Source organism: Onychostoma macrolepis, chromosome 20 (assembly GCF_012432095.1).
Source record: "Onychostoma macrolepis isolate SWU-2019 chromosome 20, ASM1243209v1, whole genome shotgun sequence".
Taxonomy (NCBI): domain Eukaryota; kingdom Metazoa; phylum Chordata; class Actinopteri; order Cypriniformes; family Cyprinidae; genus Onychostoma; species Onychostoma macrolepis.
In genome coordinates this window covers 31,396,045-31,419,919 of record NC_081174.1, presented here as the reverse complement: position 1 = coordinate 31,419,919, position 23,875 = coordinate 31,396,045, and the positions used below count along the sequence as shown (strand labels likewise).

General features: G+C 35.3%; 1 long non-coding RNA gene across 1 annotated transcript in view; it reads right to left on the bottom strand.

Annotated features, from left to right (window-relative positions):
* Positions 1–4,189: 4,189 nt before the first annotated feature.
* LOC131527779 (uncharacterized) overlaps positions 4,190–23,875 on the bottom strand; it is a 49,830-nt gene continuing 30,144 nt past the window's right edge. Inside the window, exons 2-3 of the long non-coding RNA XR_009267742.1 lie at positions 8,374–8,440; positions 4,190–4,543 (exon numbers count right to left, since the gene is read on the bottom strand). This is a non-coding gene — a long non-coding RNA (uncharacterized LOC131527779). The remainder of the gene's footprint in view (positions 4,544–8,373; positions 8,441–23,875) is intronic.

The following is a 23,875-nucleotide window of genomic DNA, read 5'->3' as shown; positions in this document are numbered from 1 at the left end:
TAACATTATAAATGTCTTTACTGTCACTTTTGATCAATGCATCATTGCCGAACAAAAGTATTAATTTCTTTTTTTAATTAGATTTTTAATTTTTATTTTTTTTAATGGTAGTGTATCACCGTTTCCACAAAAATATTGTGCAGCTCGACTGTCTTCAACATTGATAATAATCAGAAATGTTTCTCGAGCAGCAAATCAGCATATTAGAATGATTTCTGAAGATCATGTGACACTGAAGACTGCAGTAATGATGCTGAAAATACAGCTGCGCATCACAGAAATAAATTACAGTTTAACACATATTCACATAGAAAAGACTTCTATTAAACTATAATAATATTTCACAATTTTTACTGTATCTTTCAACAAATAAATGCAGCATTGGTGAGCAGAAGAGACTTTTTTCAGAACCATTAAAAAGCTTAACTATTCTAAACATTTGATTAGTGTTGCACTTGCATTGTATCTAATGCAGCAATTAGTGTAAATATAGTTACCAGATTAAACCGCAGCAACATAGGATGTTTGATTTGCATTTCACTGCAACTTTCTACTTTATTCTAGGCGAGCATAATCTTATGAGCATCATAAAACTCCTGTTTGTGATGTGGAAGTCAGCGTTCATGTGGCAACTCCTCTTTGATTTCATAAGCTCTCCGACAGTAAACATGCCCAGGAACTCATTACGGTGCGAGATTAATGACGCACCGTGGCTGCGCTAATACCGTCTGAGATGCAATCGCTGCTACTTTAAAGAGATGAAGACCTGATCAAATGAGGCAGTATGTGCAGGCCAAAGGTCTGCTCTTATTGTTTATCTACAGTAAGCAGTGTGTTTCAGACGGCCCGTTGCTATTCCAGCTGGAAGATTTCAACAATTATTAAGCTTTAAGACTTTACAGGGTACAGAAAAAGGCCGGATCTCAGGGATGCATGATGGGGATCAGATAAAGTGCTCTGTAAGTGTACAGGAGCATCCGGAGGTAAAAGGCCTGGTCTTCGGGGAATGGTCGGTAAAGCCGGTGGTCTCTAGCTGTATGTCCTTTTGGCCTCTGTAGAAAATCAAACCAAGCAAGCAGCAAATGCCACTGAGATACTAAACGTCTTGACTCTGACAGCTATTAAATCACTGCAAGCCGATGCATCATAAGACCTTTAAACCAGAAGTTCATGCACCAATAAAAATGATGTTTTTTTATTAACCCTCATGTCGTTTCAAACGTGTATGCAGATATTTTTTTACTGTGGGATATAAAAGGAAAAAGTAGGTGAATCGGATGAAAATTGTATCACAATAGAATTATTTTCTAGCTGAAATTTCATGTTTAAATATGCAAATGATGCATTGCTTACTTAAAATATGCACTAATTTGCATACAGTACATTTCCAGACATCTGAACATTGGTTCAAAATTCTTGTTTGGTTTTGTTGACATATTAGAGTTAAACGTTTCTACAGCGGGGGTTTTGAATTTCTCTTTTCATCACTCCATAAATAAATAATAAAAAAAAAAACTGCCAACATTTTCAGTTTATAGGAATAAAGTGTTATGTTATGATATATGAACAAACCCCTCAGTTAAAATCTTTAGAATATAGAAAGGAATAAAACTAAGTTTTGGTGTAAGTGCTACTTTTAAGGATATATATTGGAATTGAAATCTAATAGGCACAAATAGATGAACTGCAATGAAATAAACACTTAAATGTGCATTTCGGATGATTTCCTCCCTCTAGTCTGAAAGAAGAGACTTGTTATGGCATCAAAATAGCCATCAGTGGTCCGTATGTCTCTTGCACTGCAATCCAAGACTGAAGTCATATTATGCTGTGTATGAGATAGTCTTTGTTATCATTGCAAAAGTTCCCTCAGCTGAAGATTTCAAATGAAATACACTTTTTAATGTATTGTGTCAAGTTGCATGCCGATTACATCAAACATCACTGACATCAAACCTGTTGGTGACATGTTTTTTATATGATGTTAGAGCTGCATACAAAACTATCATAAGCCTTCAGAAGACTGAATATAGTTCACAATTCATATATGGATGAATCTTATTTTTTGGTCTATTTGTAAGTTTTCAGTTTTCTATTTTGTTATATTTTGCCAAAGAAAAAAGGCAATTGCAGCTTTTCATCTCACAAGACCTTCCTCGGATCTCTTGGCCTTTTCTTGATCTCTCTCTTGCAATTTCCATAGGAATTCTGATTTAAAAAGTCAGAATTGTGAAAAAATTTGGAATTTTGAGATAGAAATCACAATGACCTTTTTTAATTTTGTTTTATAACCAGGTATACTAGATATAAACATGTCAAGAGTTTAACTGTTACTCTTTTAAGATAAATGTTGGGGAAAGTTACTTTTAAGAGTAAGGCATTACTCCCTAAAAGTAACTGACTGTGTTACATTACTTTTGTTTTACTTTTTCCTCATTTGGCCTGTGCTGGCTTGTTTGTTTTTTTATATAAAAACGTGCTGTTTTGGCAAATGTAAAAACCCATTCACACACACACTCAAAATGAATAAGCCTCAGGTTGAAGGGAATGTACATCAAAAAGCTCAAACAAACCTTTCAGCTGCTGCCAATCTGCACTGCATGAAGAATAGAGTTCAATACTTTCTCTTCACTCACAAAAAAAAAAAAAAAAAAACTTATTTGAAAAAGTAACTTGGATATTTTCCTGTAAAGTAATGCATTACTGTTTTAGTTACTTAAAAACACAGATGAAGACGGTAGCTGAGCTGAAAGAGACGGTAAATGCAATGCATCACCACATTCACAAAACCACATAAAACTGAAAAATATGATTCATTGAATTTACTAAATTTTTTTAAGGTACACTCTTAAAAAAAAAAAAAAGGTGCTTAAAAGGTTCTTCACAGTGATGCAATAGAAGAACCATTTTTGGTTCCACTTTCTTACCTTTTTATAATCTGAAGAACCTAATTCGCCACAAAGAAGCTTTTGTGAACCATTTAGACAAAAAAGGTTCTTCTATGGCATCGTGAAGCACCTTTATTTTTAAGAGTGTAAGTGGTTGCAATCAATTTATTTTAGCTACGTTTAAATTTAAAAAATTGCTGAATTTTATTTTTTTTTTTTTTTAAGGTAAGTGCACTTACCTTAAATTTAGTATCATTTTTTTCAGTATACAGTGCATTGAAGCCTTTGCATTCACATCTGTTTATACAGTTTCAGTCTGAAACAGCAGTTTTATTTTAGCCTGAACTCTATAGCACCATTGTCTCCACCGGTTCGGCTTCCAGCAGGACACAACAGCATGTGATCAATCCTCAGAGGAGCGGCGTATCGTCTCATCCATCCTCAGTAAAAGCAGAGCTCCTTCTTGTTCCCACGGAGCTGGACGCTTGTGACAAGAGAGTCCCGCGAGAGATCAGCCGAGCCCACACTGCTGCTCTCAGCACTACTGTGAGGACAGCAGATCCGCCGGTGTTTGGTAATAAATAGATAATCAGATGAGCTTCACAGTTCTTGAGCTTTACATTCGTCCGTTCCCCAGCAGCTTCTGGAACATTCGGCTCGACTCTATGATTTATGGACTCAACCTGAGTGTTATTTCATTGCTTTTTGGGGAAGAAATAATTATCTGCGATGCTGCAATTTCAAACTTGTCCAGAAAAATTGAGAAATGTTTGTTTGTCCACTAGTTTGGAGCCGATTAGCATTCGTTTCAACACACAGTTTTTGACTCAAATTCTAAGGTCTCTAAATAATCAAACTTTGCTGTTTCACACACAATCTACTCCATGCCTTTTGTTTGTTTTTTATCCAGTAAAAGCTCTTTTAGTGTAATTGTAGAAGCTTCTCGTCTCAAATCTGGACTGATTTTATCAAGTAAGCGTCAGAATAACTGCAGTCATATCTCCAGATGAACACTTACTGAAGCAGCTCAGCTTTACTTGATTCTCCATCAATCATTTTCTAGAAACATCAGCGCGTCTCAAATCTGATCATCAGGATCTTCTGAGGAGCTTTACTTTCACTGTTCCTCAGCGGAGGAATGATCTTCATCTCACATTATATGTTTGGATCATTTCAATCTCATCTTACTGAGACATACTGTATTGATCATCAGCGATGACTGATATTTAGATCATTTTATGTCAGTATCTGCTGCACTGTTATAAACATCTCACAGAAATATCAGCATCTGCAGCAAATATAGGACTGTTACTTCACATGTCAGGCCTTACAGAGTTAAGAAGGTACATTTTTTTAGCTCAAAAAGAAAATATGAGAAATAATATACTGCATAAAAATGACTCATTACAGAAATAAGTACTTCCTTGTCCTTGAATGCCCTTGAGAAATAATGTCTCCGTGAAAAACAGGCTTCTTTTCCTTATAAATTTGAGGTGAAATGCGATCTTGCCATGTCTTTCTTGAGATTCACTCTGAAAGAGTTTTATTTTGTTTCTCTCTCACTTGTGTTTCTGCTCCTCTCAGTTTGTTGTTGTCTTCTGTATGTAGTTTTAGTGCCACTGAATCACATCTGCGTCTGAGTTCAGCTGCTCCATCTGCACAGAAATACACAAATGCCATCACACATCAAGTTCATTAAACCAAAACATGTTTATGAATCACGTTATTCCTTCATGTAGCTCAAACAGTAGATCACGGCGCTTGCAACACCAAGGTCATGGGTTCGAATCCCAGGAAATAAATGAACTGATCAAATATATATCTTGAATGCAACGCAAGTCAGTTTGGATAAAACCTTCTGCTAAATTCATGAATGTAAATGTATTCAATCCAGGTAACAGGAAAAGATTTCAAAACATTCTGGCAAGGTTCTTTCAAAGTCACGAACAAACCTTCTTCCAGAAACATTATTTATACATCATCCAATATTCTTCTGAAACATTTTAGTTAGATGTTTGTCTAATGTGTTTTAAACGTTACTTTGTTCAGAGAACTTTCAAAAGTAACGTTTGCAAAATGATACAATGCTGTTCATGTTTCCTCTGTAACATTTAAACATGTTACATTTAAAAACTGGGCATTTTGAACATCCAAAGAACATTCAGGAATAATGCTTTCATAACTTAAGAACATTCACAAAGCATTTTTTTGTTAGTTGGGAATTCCATGGGCTTTCAAACGAAACAAACCTCTGTAAAAAAAAAAAAAAAAAGCCTGCATTGCTGTACTTTTATTCGATTGGATTGTGAGATTATGTGAAGTATATGGCATCAGCAGAAAAGACTAGAAATGCAAAAAAAAAAATGCATTTGATTTTTTTGAAAGATTCTGAAACATCTTTAAAATAATGTGCACTGATGCAGGACGTGTTTGTGAATTTGGTGTGTTTTGCGGCGTCTGAGATCGACATCTCTCTCAGGGAACGAGCGGCTGATTACATGCATCATGTACTTTCCAGATGCTTCTTTACGGAGCGATGCGTCTGTAACTGTGACAATGTCTTCATTCACAGACAATCTGTGACATCCAGATGTGTTTCTAATCATATCTGTTCAATTCACTGGAAAACATCAGATTCTAGAGATTATCAATAATCGTCATTCTGTCCCACTTTAACCAGCCCGTTCAGCAAAAAATATCTGTATTTCTTTCTGAACTAGGCAAAATATATTTAATATATATATGCTAAATACATGCTGTAAACAGGGAAGCTCCCATTTTTGAAATTGGAAATATATTTAGTTTCAACCTTCATATGCCAAAATATATTTCAAAATTTATTTTGAAATACATTTTGGATAAATGCAAATGTGGATGAAATAGCCTGGAGATCAAAGATAGATTTATATTGATTTAATATTTTTTATTAAAACATGAATTTAGTAACATAATTTAATAATGTATATTTTGTAATATATTTAAAAATGTATAAGAATAAATTTAAATATATATTTTTTGAATATTCTGATGTATGTGTATGTATTTTATTTTTTTAATTTATTTTTTTAATTTTAATTTTTTTTTTGTATTTTTCTTGTATTTATTTACTTATTTTTTTCTGTATAGCAGTGATCAAAACACAACCCTGTTTACATACAAATGAAAAAGTATGGTTGCACAAAATTTCTATAAACAGTATATAAACGGAGTAATGATGCTGCAAATTTAGCTCTGAACACATGGAAAGCAGCCATTTCAAATTCTAATAATATTTCAAAATTTTCACTGCATTTTTGATTAAATAAATGCAGCCTTGGTGAGCAGAAGAGACTTCTTTCTAAAACATTAGAAAATTTTGCCATCACAAACTTTTTAACACCTGTGTAATTGTGGACACCACGTTCCTTGAAGAGTAAGGTCTTAAAATCAAATATCTGTAACAAATGCAATCCCATAATTCCACATTTCATATAGAAAAATAAAACATCTTGAATCCTTTGAGCTTCTTTCTGTTTATGAGTTTTACACTTCCAGACGCTGTAATATACTGTCCTAATATCAGTCTCAGACTGTCACCGTCCCAACAACCAGCAACAGAAATTAAACAGCACATCAATCACTGCTTACTTTCTAGGGATTTATAGAAGATATCGTACTGTCAGTCAAAACTCACTCATTCCTATGATGAGAAAAATTGACAAAAAATCCGAGGAGAAAGATCCGAATGAGTTTGATTCAGTGTTCATGGGTCAACAACTTCGAACAAGATATTAGTTCTGCTCCTAAACCTAGTGAGCTGTCTCGCTGTCTACATAGACAGCATGCTATTGTCTCATAAGGGACTGATCTGAAACACACATTTTAACAAGTTAAGAAACCGGTTGCCTGATTTTTGCAAACTAACAGGAAAAATTGAAGTAATCTGGTAAAATAAAGAAAGCATTTACATATGAAGTAATAAATATCACGTTAGTTTCATGTGTCAGTTTCAGTTAATATACTCTAGAATGTTTACTAATGTTGTTTATACGCTCACTCTCTAGTGGTTGATTTTTTCTTTATAAAAATAAAACATTTTTAATGCAATACATTTTTTTCTTGCACGGTTACATGATTTGGAGATTTTAAGGCTGATTTTATATTGTATATATATATATATATTCTATTTCTATTCCATATTAAATTACAGAGTTTGAATGTGAAAATACACCTAAATATAAAATTGATCAGATTTACTTTAAAATGACAAAGAAGAACATTACATTTTTAGTATGGACATAAGCCTTTAATATAATGAGCAGTATTATTTAATTATAGATTATTTTTGTAATTTTAAGAAAATTTGTACATAATTTAAGAAAAAAAAATACTGTATTAATAATACAGTAACTTTTTGTATAAAAATGTGAATTATTGTAATTTGTCATTAATGGAATAATATTTAAAATAACAGTCAAGTTGTTAATTTACAGATATTGTATGAAATTTTACAGAATTTAAAATAACACAAAAAATACTGTCAAAATAATACAGTAATTTTCCTTTATAAAAAAAGAAAAAAATACTGTAATTTGTCTTTAATGATATAGTACCTAAAATAACAGTCAAGTTGTTAATTTACAGATAGTGTTTGTAATTTTACCTATTTTTGAATGTAATTTGAAATAACAGAAAACTACTGTAAAAACAATTAGAGTTATTTTCTGTAAAATTATGTTTTTTTTTTTTTTTTTTTTACAGTGTTATATTTTGCACAGCAAACATCCTAAAATATTACTATTCTCAACACGCATTTAATCTTCTATTTCAACTTAAAAGACTCTGAGCGCAACTAACCAGCTAACAAAAATATGTTCTAAGAACGTTTTGATAACATTCTCATTAAAGTTATGGAAACACTTTTTTTCTGAATGTTATTTAAATGTATTTTCTTGGTTATGTGAATTTTAAAGGAACGTTACATTGTATGATTTTGTAAACATTATGAGAATGTTACTTTTGAATATTTTTTGAACGTTCTGTTTTCTGTTAGAAAAGTGTTAGACGAATGTTTGACTGAAACACTTCAGGAAAAATGTTCCATGAACAATGTTTTGAGAACGTTTTCTTTGATTCAGATAACTTTGATTGGACGTTACTGGAAGAATGTGGAGAGAACATTGGCAAAACGTTCTGACAATGTTCCCTGTTAGCAGCATTACAGAAGGCAGTCAACACAAGTTTGAAATTAATTTCATAATGAACATCTCGACAAGTGTTTAAGAACATAATAATAATAATAAAACAATGCTTCTAAAACATAAAACACACTTCTAATATATAAATAATTAATAACCCTGGTCATGTGACGGACACACAAGAGACTGAGAAAACAACACGGTACACTAATAAACATAAAAACAGCACACTAATGGTTGATAAAATAGTCTATTTTTAAATTAGATTGCACATTTTATCAAAACATCTCTTAAAGAATTATACGCACCTCTATATAATCGACATTTCTCTCATCTTCAATGGATTTTGTGCTATGCATTCTGGGATTGTCCTGGCTGTAAAATAATAATGAATGTGAGTAAAGCTGACTTACAGTATCTGTGAAGCAGAATAATGTTATAAACAAGCTTCTTTAAATTAAGGAGCTTTGCAAAGCACTTAACATAATAAGCAAATCACAAACTATATAAAAAAAAAACACAACCAACCTAAACCCAAACATCAGGTTTTTAGGTAAAGTTCAATGTTGCCACATTAAATAAAATAACAAAATAATTTTTAATAAAATAAATAAAAGTTTATAATATTTGCTCAAATAAATTTAAAATAAAAAAAATAAAATCATATTTTATAAAATACCAAATAACATAAAAAATAATACAATAATTTACATAAATATTTTTAAAATAATAAATAATTATTTTAATAATAATAAAACATTATATGATAAATGCAATTATATTTTATAATAAAATAATCTTTGTCTGTTTATTTTATTGAACAGATTTCAGGTTTGCACAGTTTGTGAGCGAAAGAAATGGAAACAACCGCATCATGTGGGTTAGTGTTGTTGTTCTAAACTAAAATCAGGACATGAAAAGGAAGCAAAGTCATTAGATGTAGGTTTAGATGTAGGTGTTCGTGACTTATGCACACATGCTCCGACCACGAGTTTTCATTCAGTGAAAGGACAATTACTGGAAAATTGAAAATGTTCTATTATAAAGAGAGCCATTAAGATTGAAAGTAATTAATGTGGCTCATAATCTCCTACAATCACGTCCAGCGGAGGATAAAAGCTCGTCTGTATCAGTGCTGTCAAATGTCTGCTGCATGCAGAGCCATGGCAACAAGCACAGCACTGCATTACTGCAGCGTACAGTGACACAGACTGGAACAACATCTATTTATGGGTGCTTTACCATGGTACTTTTACTTTTAGATCACAGAATGAATGACATGCAAATATAAACAATCCAGACAGGCTTTCAGAGGCTGTTCCTTCATATTTCAGGAGATTTCACTGAGTCGATAAAATAAAATAAAAATAGAATGCATGCATGTATGTGTGCAGAAATAAATGGGGTAAATAAAATTACATTAAAATTAAAAATAAAATAAATAAAAATAGACAAGCAAAATAATGCATGCATGCATGCACACAGAAATAAATGAAGTAAATAAAATAAAATAAAATAAAAATACACATGCAAAATAGAATGGATGCATGGAGAGAATAAATAAATTAATGTATGTATGCATACATAGAGTAAATAAATAAAATAAAAAATACATGCAAAATAGAATTAAATTACATTTAAAAAATAGAAATAGACATGCAAAATAGAACGCATGCATGCAGATGATGCATTAATGTATGCACGAATAAATAGAGTAAATAAATTAAATTAAAAATAAAAGCAGATGTGCAAAATAAAATGCATACGCATAAAGTAAATTAAATAAACAAATTAAAATAAAAAATTGACATACAAAATATAATGCATGCATGCATGCATGTGTGCAGAAATACTCTTACTCATTAAAATTCGGTGTGTTTTCAAAGCTTCTTGCTGTATATTTAGCAGATCAGTGAGGGTCGCAGAAGCAGCAGTACGTCATGCATTATCTAGACGTACGGAGACTCAGAACACTAGAACAGATCTCGGGCTCGTGGAGCTGCTCAGGAATAATAAAACAAGACAGAGTCTGAACACTGGACAGTGGGACTCTGTTAAAGATGAGATGCTGTCTGTCGATGACAGCAGGTGTCTTAGATGTAAAACTGATGCAATGCAAAACCTCTATGCAAATGCAAAAAAGTCTCTCAAAACCTGTCAAGAAATATCCAGGTTACATCACAGCAAAATAAATAAATAAATTATATTACATATTATCAAACTGAAAATAAAGACATTGCACATTGTGACTTTTGACAATTAAGCACATTTCCCCAATTATCAATAATGTAATTCAACAATTGGAATACAATTGAAATAATACTAAATCAAAATAATTCTAATTAAAACTGAAGACATTTTAAAGTCTGACTTTATTTATTTATTTATATTGCACACTGTGACTTTTTTTTACAATTCAGCACATTTTCCCATTTTTCATATACATATATATATATATAAATGAAACTTAAAATCATTTTAAAATCTGACTTTTTTTACATTGTGACTTTTTCGACAATTAAAATTTTAAAGGAAATTCCTAATTATCATTAAAGTAGTGCAAAAATACATTGAAATTATATAATTTATATAATATTAAAACTGAAAATTACTGGAAATGCACATGCAAAAATAAATTAATAAATTGTAAAAGTTGTAAGTATAATCATGCTAGCATTTACTTTATTACATTTTAATTTATTTAATTACAATATTATCATTTAGAAATGTAATTAATGAGGACACCTTTTGTAATTACTATACATCATTTTAAAACAATAAAAACATTTAAATGACCTACAAAAAAGCTTAATTCTTAATTCTAACTTATTCTATTTTTCTGTTGATTTTATGGTTAAAAACATGTGCATTTCTCCAGACTCTTCCTCCTACTGTACTCAGCTCATACAGAAACATGAAAACCATGAAATTGCACAAGTTGAAAAGTAAGAGTTTGATTGAATGAATGGTTTATTTAGCACAATCACGGCCCAACAAGCATCTGAATGTGAAGCGTTCCCATCAGCTCCATTCAAATCAACAGAGACGCGTCATCAGCGCTGGAAACAATGCGTCTGAAATGATCTGCTCTCCAGCGAGAGAGACTGATGAGGAACTTAATGACAAGCTTTATCACGGATCCATCAGGTACGAACGGAGCTAAAGCGAAAGCGGCTCAATTAAAGAATCATTACGGCGAAGCGCTTCCTCCAGCTGCTGCTGTGTGACACTCCAAAAACACTTCCCTCCTTTGTTTTACCAAGCTGCTTCCAATTCACGTTTGCCCTTCAGAGAAACTTTCTTTCTGAGGGTGAACGGCCGATGATTTTGCTGCGGGGTAGAGCTGAACCACGGCAGAATGAAGTCCACAGAGGAGCAAAAGTGATGAGATTCGATATCAAACCTCTACAACAGACACATCTCAACCTCATAAATCAATGCTTTTGGACCCGAGGCCCGAGGGAATGTTCTCACACTTTTTAAAATGTTGCATGAATGTTAGGACAAAACATTCTTAAAGTAACGTTTATAGAATGTTATCAAGTTTCATAGAAAGTCCTCATAATGTTATTTGTACTTCATGAATGTCCTAAAAAGTTTTGTAACCTTTAAATAACGTCGAAGCACAAGATAAAAACTCGACATTTCAATGTTTTTGAATATTAAAAATAAATGTTCAACTGACGTTATATTTTGGGTGAGAAAAGTAATGGCAGCAAGATCAAGTTCCGCTCCTGGTCCCAGCGGAGTACCTTATAGGGTCTATAAACAGTGCCCAAAACTACTTGTTCGACTGGAAAATCCTGAAGGTGTTTTGGCAGAGAGGGAAAGCGGCTCCCCAATGGAGATCAGACGAGGGGCTCTGGACACCCAAAGAAGAGAATGCAAGCACCATCGAGCAGTTTCGTATAATCTCGCTGCTCTGCGTCGAAGGGAAAATCTTCTTTAAGATTGTGTCCCAACGGCTAATGGAGTTCCTCTTGAAAAACGGGTACATAGACACCTCAGTGCAGAAGTGGGGAGTCCCAGGAGTATCTGGATGCTTAGAACACACAGGAGTGGTGAGCCAGTTGATCCGGGAAGCAAAGGAGAACAGAGGAGACCTTGCTGTACTCTGGCTGGATCTTACCAATGCCCATGGGTCTATTCCCCACAAGCTGGTCAAACAAGCTCTGACAAGAAATCATGTTTATAGTAATAGCCATCTGTATATTTATTCACTATACATATTCACCTGTAAATTCTGTTTATATTAATATCCATCTTTCTATATATATTTATACATATATTCAGTACATATCCTTGTCCTGCACTTATTCAACCATTGTATATACTGCACTTGCTGCTATTGCACTTCTGGTTAGACCTAAACTGCATTTCGTTGCCCTGTACCTGTACTTGTGTAATGACAATAAAGTTGAATCTAATCTAATCTAATCTAATGTGCCAGAGATGATCCGCAACCTCATTCTGGACTACTACAATAGTTTCAGATTGAGAGTTTTATCAGGAACGGTAACATCTGCCTGGCAACGGCTAGAGAAGGGTATCATTACCGGCTGCACAATCTCGGTACCGCTCTTCGCTCTAGCCATGAACATGATCGTCAAATCAGCAGAGGTGGAATGTAGAGGCCCCATGTCTAGATCTGGTACTCGGCAGCCACCCATAAGAGCCTTTATGGATGACCTAACTGTGACAACAGCTTCAGTTCCAGGGTGCAGATGGCTTCTTCAGGGGCTCCAACGTCTCATCCTATGGGCAAGGATGAGTTTTAAGCCAGCCAAATCCAGGTCCCTGATCTTAAAGAAAGGCAAAGTGGCCGACCGGTTCCGCTTTACCCTGGAGGGGTCACAAATTCCATCAGTAACAGAAAGACCAGTCAAGAGCTTGGGGAAGATCTTTGACAGCTCCCTGAAGGCCTCAGCCGCTCTCCAACAAACCAGGAACGACGTGGCGAACTGGCTCACTGCAGTCGACAAGTCAGGGCTTCCAGGAAAGTATAAAGCCTGGATGTACCAGCACGGAATCCTGCCGAGGCTTCTTTGGCCCCTTCTCGTATACGAGGTACCCATGACAACGGTAGAAGCACTGGAGAGAACATCAGCCAGTTCCTCAGGAGGTGGTTAGGGCTCCCACGGTCCCTAAGTAACATTGCCCTCTATGGTCAGTCCACCAAGCTGCAGCTTCCCATCAGCAGCTTGTCCGAGGAGTTCAAGGTCACGCGTGCCCAGGAGGTCTTGATGTATCGAGATTCCTCAGATGCCAAAGTCTCCTCAGCTGCAATCTGCGTTAAGACGGGAAGGAAGTGGCAAGCACAAAAAGCGGTGGACAGAGCGGAGGTACGGCTGAGGCATGGTGTCTTGGTTGGCAACATGGCGGTGGGACGTGCAGGCCTGGGCAGTTTTTCTAAGCCACGCTATGACAAAGCAAGAGGGAGGGAGAAGCGTCAGTTGGTGCAGAATGAGGTGCAGGCAGAGGTGGAGGAAGATCGCCTGACCAAGATGGTCGGTATGCGACAGCAAGGCGCCTGGACTAGGTGGGAGAACGCCAAGCACCTGGGCAGAGTTGTGGAGCTCTGAACCACTGCGCATCAAGTTGCTCATCAGTTCGGTGTATGACCTTCTACCCAGTCCATCCAACCTACATCGCTGGGGCTTGGTAGACTCACCAGCATGCCAACTGTGCCAAAGGAGCGGCACACTGGAGCATATCCTCAGCTGCTGTCTTAAGGCTTTGGGGGATGGGCGGTACCGCTGGAGCCATGATCAGGTCCTCAGGGCTTTACAATCACCGCAGCGATTCAGAGCAGTTTGAGTCAGCATCCCTCCAAGCATACCATCTCCTTTGTCAGAGCTGGGGAGAAGGCACAACAGCAGCCACGCTGCCCAGGTGGGCTCCTCGCCAATGCAAGAGACTGGCACCTTCAAGTGGACCTGGGAAGGCAGCTCAAGTTCCCGAATCACATCACGGCCACTTCACTCCGCCCAGACATGGTGATAACATCGGAGTCGACCAGGCAGGTGGTCATAGTGGCGCTTACTGTCCCCTGGGAAGACAGATTGGAGGAGGCAAATGAGCGCAAGAGAGCCAAGTATGTGGAGTTGGTGGAGGAGTGCAGGAGCGGCGGCTGGAAAGCACGCAGGTTGCCGGGGCTTTGCTGGACAGTCGTTGCTCCGAACACTCAAAACTCCTTGGAGTTAAAAGTCAACTGTGCAGGCAAGCCATAAAGAACATCTCTCAGGCTGCTGAAAAAGCCTCACGATGGCTGTGGATCCGGAGGGGGGATCCATGGAGTAGCATGCCACTTGGACACAGGCCGGGGACTGATCACCCCCGGTAGGGTCGCCTGGGCGAGGGTGTCTGTTGATTAAAGACCCGAAACACCTGTTGACCTCGGGTTCTTCACTGATGACGTGTCCAAGTAGCACTAGACGGTGTATGTTAGAACCTTGGGTGAGAAAGCAAGAATGTTGAAAAAAAAAAACACATTTTTGTAACATTTAAATAACTTTATAATAATGACAAGAAAACTGGACATAATGTTGGGATAAGGGGATAATGTTCTTAAAATATTACGTTCAAATAACGTTATATTTTGGGTGAAAAAGTTAGTAGAACTTTGTAAGAAACCATTTTAACCTTTAAATAACGCTCCAATCACGATATTTTGAATAGCTCATATATATATATATATATATATATATATATAGGAATTTGATTATATATATTATATATATATAATTGATTATATATATGTAGGAATATATGTAGGAATTTGATTTTTGTGATTTTTTGGTGATATTTTTATTGATATTTTTCTCAGCATCGTCAAATTAGGTCACATTAAGCCTTGTTTGCTAATCATATTTTTTCAAATCATGCAGGGCTGTGTTATCAATGTACTGCAAAAAAAAAATCTAATAAAAAAATACAAATATTTTTATGAAACACTTGTACGTAACAATCATTTGCTGTAATGCATTTTAATAAAAAAGCATTGAAAAATAATTTGTAATTGTTTCACAGTAATAAGAATACATTTTCTTTTGTAATCACCAGGGTTATTATAGTTAACTAAAACTGAAACTAAAATTAAAATCATTAAAGCCTTAAATTAAACCTTTCTTTGCTTGAAATGAAAAATATTAATAATGGAATATTAATATTTCATTTCTGCTAGTTGCCAAGGCATTATTTCCTATTTTAATTTATTTTAACTGAATGTACCAAAATAACTAAAACTAAAATAAAAATTAATAAAAAGGATATAGACATATTTGAAAAAAATACTAAAAATGACAAAAACACAACAAAATTATGATCCTTTGTCCTACAAAAAGTAAATTAAAATAATAATAATAATAACAATCTGCAATCTACATTTTTCTATTCATTTTACTGATATAAAAAAAGAAAATGTACATTACACTTTGTACATTTCAGCTGCCTTTGGTGTATTCAGCTCATACAGAAACATGAAACACATGAAAAAGAATAAAAAGCAAAAAGAGTTTGGATTGAATGCACTCAGTTTTGGTTTTATTTTGGCAAAAATAAAACACAAAACCAAAGATGTCCAAGCAGGCATTATTATAAACCATCACAGGTGCTCTTCTGACACGAAGCCTGTCCCTCGATCTCAGCGCTTTATTTCTCACATGCGTCCTTCACACAAGGATTATCTTTTCCACGAAGGACACATTTAATGTGCTCAGAGGACAGGCTTTTAATGCTGATGCATGCATTTGCAAACAGGCTTCACGCTCAGACTGTATTTGTGATGCTTTTAGGCTGACTATGTTTTGGAGCAGATCTGCAGTGTTTTTCCTCGGTTCGCTGTAATCATCAGCTGATCATTTATTCATTAGATCATTTCTGCGTTTCAGTCTTATGAGCAGAGAGCATCAATAATGCAGGTGTCAGCGAGTGTTTGCGCGTGTGAACGTCGCATGTGCGTTCGCGCGACGTGGATTTCTGTAAGACTGCATGTGGAACGTCTTTGCATGCAGTCCATCACGAGCCCTGCCTGACAAATCAGACTCCAACCCGCAGAAAACCCAGCAGATTCACACAGAATTCAATCATTCACAAACTCCTGACCTCTGTGTGCTGGTTTATTAAATATAGTTTGGCAAATTTCATGATGCTTTCTGCTTTCAATAAGATTATAATCTAAAGAAACATCAGTAAGAGTTTACTTAAAGCCTTTATGTATAATGCATTAAAAAGATATTTATAAATGTGCTTTATGATGCATTATATATTATGCAATATACTTTCTGTAACACAATGCATTATAAATGAGATTACAATTATTCATGAGATCATACAATACAGTATAGGAGGCATTACAATGTATATTTAATGTATTACAAACATTTCATAATGCAATATGAACATGTTTTTAAATGCTTTTTAAAGTCTCTTTTGCTCACCGAGGCTGCATTTATTTGTTCAAAAATACAATAAAAATTGTGAAATATTATTACAATTTAATAAAAGTGTGAATATATGCCAAACTGTAATTTATTTCTGTGATGCGCAGCTGTATTTTCAGCATCATTACTCCAGTCTTCAGTGTCACATGATCTTCAGAAATCATTCTAATATGCTGATTTGCTGCTAGAGAAACATTTCTGATTATCATCAATGTTGAAAACAGTTGTGCTGCTCAATATTTTTGTGGAAACTGTGATGCATTTTATTTTTCAGGATTCACCGATGAATAGTAAGTTCAAAAGAACAGCATTTATTTAAATTAGAAATCATTTGTAACAGTATAAATGTCTTTACTGGCACTTCTGATGCTAGTGAATGTATATTTAATTCAGATATTTTCAGATATAATTCACGATGTAGAGTGTGATAAAGTCCGAGATTCTCTCCGGCCGTGTCGATATCAGGAGGTGATGTGTTACGAAGCTGTCATCAGACGTGTGGTCACACTTTAAGACGGCTAATTTTAGAGGCAGTCTGGGTTTCCAGCAGCCTCCGGTGATGTCAGATCCTTTAGTCGTGGAAACAGCAATGCTTAAAATCTGCTAGTGGTGCAATTAGCTGTCAGTCTCTGCCTGTCAGTCAAATAAGTGTTAAAACAGCCACCGGCCGATCAGTCACACAGAAAGATCTGACCACACCGGTTTTAGTCGACCCCCTTTTGAACTGCTTTATTTGCACGTTATTTCACATATTTCTTCTTAAACACCAAAATTAGATAAAATTTTGCTGGAGGGATCAATAAAAAAATAAAAAATAAAAAAAAAGTAAAAAATATCATATAAAAAGTTGAAATGTTCACAGGTTTAGGGTTTTAGTTTATGTTTTTTTTTTTTTTTATTCATCAAGGACGCATTAAATTGATCAACAGTGCCAGATTTCTATTTCTATTTAAAGTAAAAGTTGTTCTTTTGAGCTTTCTATTCATCTGTGAGTCCTGAAAAATAAAATGTATCATAGTTTCCACAAAAATATTGGGCAGCACAACTGTTTTCAACACAAATCAGCATATTAGAATGATTTCTGAAGGATCATGTGACACTGAAGACTGGAGTTGGTTGGTTTCTTCTTAACGCAGCATCTACGGCTATAATCATGGCAAGAACCAGTTAATCCATACACAAGTCTGTCAGGGGTAATGATGAGAGAGTAATGATGCTGAAAATCCAGCTTTGTTCACAGCGATAAATTACAGTTTATCAGATATTCACATAGAAAACAGCTATTTTAAATTGCAATAATATTTCACAATTTTTTATGTATTTTGGAGCAAATAAATACAGCCTTGGTGAGCAGAAGAGACTTCTTTCAAAAACATAAAAAAAATCTTACTGACAACAAGTGTTTGCGTGTGTGTGTGTGTGTGTGTGCGTGTTTTTGTGACAAATGAGGACATACAATTTGTATAATGACAAGGGTATGACAGGTATTACAAGGAGAAGGTGACTTATGAGGACATTTCCCCATGTCCCCATATTTCAAAAGGCTTATAAATCATACAGGGTGAGTTTTTTTGAGAAAGTAAAAATGCACAGTCTCCTGTAAGGGGTAGGTTTAGGTGTAGGGTTGGTGTAGGACAATAGCACATACAGTAAGTACAGTATAAAACCATTACGCCTATGGAGAGTCCCCACAATTCACAAAAACAAACGTGTGTGTGTGTGTGTGTGTGTGTGTATGTGCACACACACACACACACACACAGTTTACAACAATACTGATTGTAGTTGAACTGCTATAAAAACTGTATTTTGAAGAAAGCTACTGATCATTGGAAGTTCTTCTTCCACACAACACAAGTTCTATTTGCAGCTCAAGCCATGAAACTTTCAGGAGCTCCTGATTTTGATGTTAAAAATCAATACGCCTGTAGAGATGCCTGAGCCTGAGTCAGCCGGGCCGCCGATTGACAAGAAAGATGTTCCCAGCGAGACGAACATTGACAAGAAATCCCTCTTCATCATTCCAGCCAGCTTCACCTCGATCCTGACCAATTAACCATCACTGGAATATCACACGCTCTCTTTGCTCATCTCCAGTAACCTCCACGGGCTCAAGCAAATGAATCTGAAGATTTCAGGCATTAATAATAACAGACAAGCATCATTATTACTAGTTCACACACAGACTGTAGGATTACTGATCTGAAACTTTAAACATGGAGACCAGAATGCATCTGAACATCCAAAGAGCTGCTCCCTTCGCCTTTAAGATCTATATTTAGCCATGAAAGAGGGAGACACGGTTTATCCCATTCTTCTTGTGACACCGTTTTGCAGTTCTCCGTTCATCCGTTTCTAGTGCCGAGCAGACATGGAAATCCATCATGACAGTGTCATTTCCGTTCAGTCTGCTGGATTGATTTCACGAGCTCACGCTCACAATAACCAAACAGGCTTTTAAACTGCATTTCAGGGAGAATCGAGAAGAGCTCCAGATCCAGACAACAAACAGTTTATTCAGACTTCTGAAGGTTTCCTTTGAAACCAAATTGACTGTTTACTCACACAACAACATACAGCAATGTTGATTAGGATTACTGATTATAACTATTATAATATATATCTCATGACAAACATCTGCATAATCTATAAAAGATTTTCTGAACTGACTAGATTTTTATATACTTTGTGGCATTGTGAGAGGTAGGGTATCATCAAAGTGTGGGTTGCTTCACAAATTGAGTCCAGGCTGAGGTCAAGTTACAAGTTGTTTCTTCTTTTTTTTTTTTAATCATCAATTCCAAAAACCAAAAGTTACAACAGAGAAAAACATTGTCCAGCTTCTCTCCACATTCACCCACAAGAAGAATCCAAGTCCCTTTTGTTCCCAGCTCATCATCAGCTTTTTCCCTTCATTCCCAACAGCTGTGCCTCCCCCGCTGAGGAACATGGTAACTGTAGTTCGGGACCAGGTGGCCATCTTGGTTTGTAGTTCCCATGCTCCAGCCATCTAGATGGCACATACCTTCCCTCTATGACACAACCTCTCACGATGCCACAACTTGAAAGAAACAAGAGGTATTTGCCCACACAAAACTCATTGTCATTATCCCAGGGTGTTGCTAAGGGGTTGTGGGTAGTTTCCAGGGTGTTGCTAAGGTGTTTTGTGTGGTTGCCAGGGCATTGCTGAAGTGTTATGGTGATTTTTGGAAGAAACCAAGAATGCCAGACCACACAAAACTCACTGCTATAAGGCTAGGGTGTTATGAGTGGTTGCCAGGGCATTGCTAAGGTGTTGTGGGTGGTTGCCAGGGTATTGCTAAGGGGTTCTGAGTTCTTGCCAGGGTGTTATTGAACTGCTCTGGTGATTTTTGGAAGAAATTAAGGGTCTCTGACCACACAAAACTCACTGCCATAATGCTAGGGTGTTATGAGTGGTTGCCAGGGCGTTGCTAAGGTGTTATGAATGATTTCTAGGGCGTTGCTAAGGTGTTCACAGTGGTTGCCAAGCATTGCTAAAGTGTTCTGGTGATGTTTAGAAGAAACAAAGGATGACTGACCACACAAAACTCACTGCTATAAGGCTAGGGTGTTATGAGTGCTTGCCAGGGCATTGCTAAGGTGTTGTGGGTGGTTGCCAGGGCGTTGCTAAGGTGTTGTGAGTGGTTGCCAGGGTATTGCTGAAGTGTTCTGGAAACATTTTTGAAAAAAAGAAAGGTTGTCTGACCACATAAAACTCTATAATACTCTATACTCTATAATGCTATGATACTTGGTTGTTATGAGTGGTTGTCAGGGTGTTGCTAAAATATTCTGGGTCATTGCTAGGGTGTTGCTATAGCGCTCTAAGTGGTTGCCAAGGCATTACTAAGGTATTCTAGATGGTTGCCAGCTTGTTTCGAAGATATTCTGCAGGCTGGCCATTGTTAAATCGCTAAAGATGATTACTAGGGCATTACTAAAGTGTGACAGATGGTTGCCAGGGTGTTGCTAAGGTGTTCTGGCCGGTAGCCAGAGCATTGCAAAGGTGTTTTGGGTGGTTGCCAGGGAACTGCCAGTAAGTTTTTGGCAACTACAAGTCCAAAAGTGTCTGAAGAACAAACGCCGCAGAATGAGTAAAAGTTTAGTAGTAACTCCAAATATGATCAATACTGATGCATGACTAAACTGAAACACAATCACACTAAAGACACACTGCTACCAGTGCAGAAGTATTCATCTGTGCGGTTAACACTCACAGCTTTCTGCTTCAGTGCTCAAATACATCTCATGTGTAACTTCACGGCTCCATCAACAGCAGGTCTAGCGGACCTGAACCAACAGCCAATTAAGGCAGGGGGGATCTGATTGGATGCTGGATGGATGGGGCATGTAATGACAGCGGTCCTCACAGCCAATTGGCTGTCAGTCTCTGATGCTCCAGGGATGTGCTAATTGCACCTCTTGCACTCCTGCGTTTCCCCTACGTCTGATGAGATGCCAATAGAGGCCAAAGCGTGCTTAACCGATCGATGATGGAGCTGATAAACGGAAAGGCCGTCACACCCTTACACTACACTTACTGAGAAACTAGTGCGCACACACACACACACACACACACACACACACAGAGAGAGAGAAAGAGAGAGAGCACCAGCATATAACTTCAGGCTGATACAAAATTGCATTAAATTAAAGTGCTACACCCTTATACCATTTTACTTAAGCTTCACTACTGCAACTATATATAAAACTTGAACTTAAAATTAGAAGTGTTGTTGTGCAAACAACTAATACATAAATTAGGTTTAAGTAATAAAAATTAACAAATGAAGCATCAAATTATGCACATAAACTGTATCTTTTTGTTGTTGAACTTGTGTTGTTATTGTTTATTCAAACTAAACTATATAAAACACTATATAAAACTATATAAAATATAATAAAAACATTATATATTATAAAATATATACTTTATATATTATATATATATATATATATATATATATATATATATATATACTTAAAATATAAAATAAAATAAATATATTAACCCTCTGGTGTTGTTTGCAAATTTAAAAAATCGCTACTTTATCGGAATGTTATGAAATTCGGTGAAAGTTACTAAAAATGAACAGATATTATGCATCTAAACGACATCTTTTTTGTTGCACTTGTGTTGTTATTGTTAACAAACTAAAAAAAAAATGGTTGTCAGTATAAATAAAGCTGAAATGTAATAAATATTACACAAAAAACAAAGAAAATCAAAAAATGGAAATCAGAAATATTAGAAAATTTAAAAATGACTAAAACAAAGTTAAATAGAACTATAAAAAATACAAAAATAATTAAATGTAATTAAACAAAATGAAAACTGAATAGAATAGAAAAAAGTTGATTCAAAATATTTATAAACACTTTAATAGCATAGAACTTAACTTTGGTTGCACTAAAAAGTTTCCTATGTTTGCTGGGAAGTGAAAAAACCCACATGCATCCATCTATTTGCTCAATTATTGTGAACACATAAGCAGGATCTTCCCACGGAACTTGAAGAAAACATACATTTTATCGATCTTAAATGATTCTGCATCATTTCAAAGATACAATAAAACACAGATCAGTAAGGCAACGTCATCGACTCGCTGCTTTTTCCAGCAAAACAGCTCATATGTGATTGGAGGAGAGCTTGACAGATGGTGAAAGACACCCCACAGCATCTTAAAAACTTTTAAAAATAAACCAATATACCATGTTATTATCAACGGCTAATTAAGCTTTTACCTGCTCATTAGCGGAAAAGCAACCAAGAAGAAAATGAACGTCTCAGAACCGTCTTCCTCAGAAACAGCGTCTGACACTTTCGCCTGATTATTCATATGAATCTGTCAAAACATGTCCAGATTATATCTCACTCCACAATCAAAAGAATAAAATGTGTCATAAAATCAAGCCTATTTTGGGACTGCTCAGATTTTTTGCTTTAAGACATTTTCATGGCAATTAAGCACATTTTGGTGAGATTTGCGTCTTTTTAGCCGAGCCTCAATTCCACATGAATTGTCTGAAAGCTGGATTTATTCTGATACAAACACAGTGTTTTCATCTGTGATTTCATTCTGCTTTAATTACTCCTCATAATGGTTACGAATGTACATTTACATCACGCAAATAAGCAGCCTGTGGCAGTAACACACCACGATATTGCTTTTACCTCCATATGAGCAGCATTTCTAACAGCAGTAATGTTAATGTCTGTTTCAGAGCAGAGCACATTAGCTCAGACGAGAGGGTGAGGAGACAATATGAGAATTATTTAACATTTGGCTAACTGCGTTTAATTTAACGCTCTACATATGGAGAATTGAGATGCACCAGATTACCACATACTGCACTATACTACACCGCTTACTATCACAAAAGTATCTGAAACTGCACATAGCATCCTATGATATGTCATATCACCTTATTATGTTGCATGTTTAATTAAGCAAGAGTCATTCAATTATTATTTCTGAAATAAATATGACTATTTTGCATTTTTAATCCAATTTGGTGTAAAAATGCCACATTTTGGCAGTCGAATCAAAATGAGTCAAGAAAACAGAAATAAATGCCATTCTTCACATCGAAGTCAAGGTAAGCGGATTGCATTGTGGGATTTGGGGACACTTAATTTCTAGCGATTATCGCCGATTTGATTGCACAGATACTATTTAAACTAAACTGAGCTAGACAATGACATCTCTGAATTCAATAATGAAATGCCTTTAACTGAAAATTGAGTGTTTAATCTTATCATTATACATTACTGACACTCTATCCTCCAATTTGATACTGTTAAGTGCTTTGACACAATCTGTATTGTAAAAGCGCTATATAAATAAAGGAATTTGCAATTTTGACAAATGTTGAAAAAAAAATCCTATTAAATTTAGAGTTTTAAAAAATAATAATTAAAACAAAAAAGCTGGCAGAAACTCACTCTATTTATTATGTATAGACTATATTAATACACACACATGCATGTATATATTTAAGAAAAAAAGTGTTATATATGTATATTAAATATGTTTATACATATTATAAATTATGTGAATATAAATATATATATATATATATATATATATATATATATATATATATATATATATATATATATATATATATATATATATATATATATATATATATATATATATATATAAATATAATTCAAAATATATACTGTATGTGTGTGTGTGTTTAAATATGCACAATAATTAATATACACAGCACACAGACATATATTATGTGAACAAACTCTTTTTTTGGATGCGATTAATCGCTTGACAGCACTAGTTCTAATATGTTCTTACTCCACACATGTATTAAATATGAGTCCTTG